At 49.6% G+C, this 3,780-nt stretch overlaps 1 pseudogene; it reads left to right on the top strand.

Moving 5' to 3' along the window:
• Positions 1 to 2,096: 2,096 nt before the first annotated feature.
• On the top strand, positions 2,097 to 3,261 carry LOC125556489 (annotated as a pseudogene).
• The last annotated feature ends 519 nt before the right edge of the window (positions 3,262 to 3,780 follow it).

Raw genomic sequence — 3,780 nt, 5'->3', positions numbered from 1 at the left:
GCCGCCCGTTCGACGTGTAGGTGCAAATCGAGGCTGATAGTCGGAGAAGCGGCTAGCAACCTGTAGGCGTATATTAGGGCATGACCAATGCGCGCTAACAGGGGACGCCAGGGTCAATTTCCTGCTTGATTGGCAGTTAGGCTCGCGAATCCTGGCGTCGCCCGTGGCGTCGACGCAACAACAGGAGCCGAGCGCTTGCCTCTTTTTCTACCTCGGTCAGATAAAACATTGTCTACCCAGCGGCCGGTTAAGTGCCTATAATTAGCATCCACCGTTGTATCACATAGCGCCTTGTTGTTGTTTTTATTTTTCTAGTATTTTTTTTATGCGCTTAAGCGTCTAGATGAGCGCCTTCTGTTGAAGATGCCCTTAGGACATTTTCAATGCAGGGCGCCTATAAAGGCGCTTAGGCAAATAAAATAAATATTCTAAAATTAAAAATTCACGTAAGCATTCTCTGTTCCAACGCTAGCAGCTAGTATTGGCGCTAACAAACTCCAACAAACGTGGCTGTTGCACTCAAATTTTATCTCGCATGGCAAGCAAACTACCTAAGCACTCGACTCCTACTCTTGCGCCGATGCCAGAATACAAGCGCTGGACTCCAGGATTATCTGGCGCAACTGCCGCTCTGGCCAGGAATTCAATCCTAGCGCCTCCAGCTAGCGCCGCCCATTGGAGATGCCCTTAGAGTTGCAGGTAGGGCGACGACGGCAGCTTCGTTTCGAATCAGAAGCCAGGCGACGGACGAACTCTTATGCTTCTTTTTTTAGAGAACACTTAGTTTCTAGCGACTCGTGGGTTCTCCTCAATCCTTCTTAGTTTTTTTTTTGTTGAGGGGCCTCAATCTCTTAGATTTTTTTTTGAGATCCAAGCAATCTCTATTAGATGGGCTGCTCCACTGCTGCCTTTTTCACACAAGAGAAAATGGGCTAGGCTTTATATGACAGAACAATAAAGAAGTGGTCAGGCCAGTGGGGGCAAATATCCTGGGCCAAGCGGAGGCAAAGCCACGTATCGGAAGCCAGGTATAAGTGGGCAAAAAAATCGAGTGGGGGTGACCCTGCACGTAGATTCGCCCCTGCCCCCTATGTGTTTGATATTCTTACTTAGCAAAATATATAATTGATGTCCTATACTTGTGGGTATCAAAATACCTTTCACTCTCATGGATAGACTTTAATTTCATCTTCTGCGCCGTCCTTAGCCAGATGATTAGACGTGCAATTCCACTTGTTGAGTACTCCTAACTAGTACGTGTGCTCGATAATTCTTAAATCTTCTCGAAGGGCAGTCCTTGACCAGATTATTGAGGTGTGGAGAATCTCTTTGCCAAACTCACTCTCAGGCCTTCTCACCTTTTTTTTCGAAACGGAATCTTTTCACCTTTTAATTTTGAAATAAATTTGGAGTAGTTTCAGAACGTTGTAATTTGTCTTTGTGGTGTACTGTATACTACTATTCCTGCTTCTTCTTTTTTTGCAGGGTACTATTCCTGCTTCTGTTGACGGATAATTTGCATTAGTGAACAGAGGGCGAATTTAGATGTAGTTTTCAATTTCTGCTATTTTATATATCCTTTAGCCTTTTTCAAACAACAACAACATGCGTGTTTTTAGTCCACTGTCTTCTTTCCGCCGTTACATTTTCCAGGCTAGGTGGCGCTTTCTTGCCTCCAGTTTTTATTCATTTTGACTGCGTCCTGGAACCATGAAAACCGGAAAGAATAAGGCAATATGCGTGGCTGGGCCTCCACGGGCTGATCCGGTCGGTGGAGCCCAATTTACCGCTGCCCAAAGAAGGAAGCTGCCTTCCTCTAGTCTAGAAAAAAATGCTGCAAGCTGACTTTGCTTAACACGCTGCAATTCGCCCCCTTAAAAAAACACGCTGCAATTCGCCACGCGTCAATCTCACATGAAGTCGCAGTACAAAAGGCCCTTAGGCCTTGTACAATAGGAGGTGCTTAAGGGAGATGTTTAAAGAAATAAATCAGATTTTTCTTAAGCATTGGTACTTATTTATACAGGATAGACGCCTAATTAAGCGTCTCTCCTGTAAAAATAGACACCGATACTTCAGAAAATCTCAGTTTATTTTTTTAAGCACCCCCTCTAAACATCTCTCATTGTACAACGCCTTAATCGACTAGAATAAGGCCACGTAGTACCAGCTGCTGTCCAAAGCGCGTTCATACACGCTTGAAGCTCCAACGCGACACATACCTATAAATACGTCCCCACACACTCCACAGATGTTAGTAACACCGATCACCCGACGCTCTCAATCAAGCTCAAGCATCCCACGGCTAAGCTCACACTCCTCGATAAGCTCAAGCACCAAGCTCGTCTGCTTATGAAGGACGCCACCAGCCCGTCACCAAGCACTCCGGCGTTCGCCATGGATCTTTCCAGCTCCTTCCCGTCCGCGTCGGCGTCATCCTCGCCCGAGCACGCGTCGGGGCGGGCGTCGCCGGCCAAGCGCCCCGCGGGGCGCACCAAGTTCCGGGAGACGCGGCACCCGGTGTACCGCGGCGTGCAGCGCAGTGGCAACGCGGGGCGGTGGGTGTGCGAGGTGCGCGTCCCTGGCAAGCGTGGTTCTCGGCTCTGGCTCGGGACGTACCTGACGGCCGAGGCCGCCGCCCGCGCGAACGACGCCGCCATGCTCGCACTCGGCGGCCGCTCCGCCAGGTGCCTCAACTTCGCGGACTCGGCGTGGCTGCTCGCCGTGCCGTCCGCGCTCTCCGACCTCGCCGACGTTCCAGCGATGGGAGGCTGCCAATGGCCTGGTAACCAGGACCGCCGCTGAGGAGGCCCCATCTAGCGCTCCTGCACAATCGTCGTCTGAGTCCGACAGCGCCGATTCGTCGGAGACGTCGGAAGCTTCCGCCGATGGAGAGTTCGAGGTGCTGGCTACAATGGACATCGACATGTTCAGGCTTGACCTGTTCCCGGAAATGGACCTGGGCTCGTACTACGTGAGCCTCGCGGAGGCGCTGCTCATGGACCCGCCGTCGACGGCCACCATCATAGACGCGTACCGGGACAACCGCGACGGCGGTGCTGATGTCGCGCTCTGGAGCTACTAGCTAGCTAGTGTCGATAAATGATTCCCCATCTGATTCTGCTCTGTTTTGACTCTGTAGATTATATTTTCCCCTTTGCAATTTTTTACTTTTTTGGGAGATGACTCTGTATCTGTAGCAAACAAATTGAACCTGTTTCCAATCCAGCACTCAATAATGAAACAATTTTATGCGACTGATTTCTTCCCTTCCTGAAACGTAGTACATGCAGTTTCATGCTGTAAAGAGGAACACGAAAATGACAAAATCAAAACTGATACTCTGCACCTTCAAAGAGAAAAAAAACACTGATACCCGATTGGTTGAGACGGCTTGCGAAGAGTTCCACAAAAAGGAAATATACCTTCACGTGCCATGCCTTCAACAGAGAAAGCGATGTCGTGATCGATGAGGTGACTCAAACTGCAACGAGCAATCCAGAAGATGTGGTCTGACTCTGATGCCTTCCGTTACGTCTACAAGATGTGGTGTAGAGAGTTCTGAATCTTCTTGCCAAAGATCTTTGTAGTTGAGTAAGCAGTCATTTTCAACGGCCGGGATTGCGGTGAAGAGGCTGCCGCACACTCTGACGCGTCGAGTGCTGCGGTCGGGCTCCACACCGCCTTCCTGAATCTTGTGTCCAAGAGAGCACGATATGATGCTTCCCTTCAGCTACATATTTTGACGTGTAATGCTACTTGGTGAGTAGCACGCGTGCA

The sequence above is a fragment of the Triticum urartu genome, chromosome 5, assembly GCF_003073215.2.
Source record: "Triticum urartu cultivar G1812 chromosome 5, Tu2.1, whole genome shotgun sequence".
NCBI classification, from domain to species: domain Eukaryota; kingdom Viridiplantae; phylum Streptophyta; class Magnoliopsida; order Poales; family Poaceae; genus Triticum; species Triticum urartu.
Note: the sequence above shows the minus strand (reverse complement) of the source record. Positions and strands in the feature narration are given on the sequence as shown.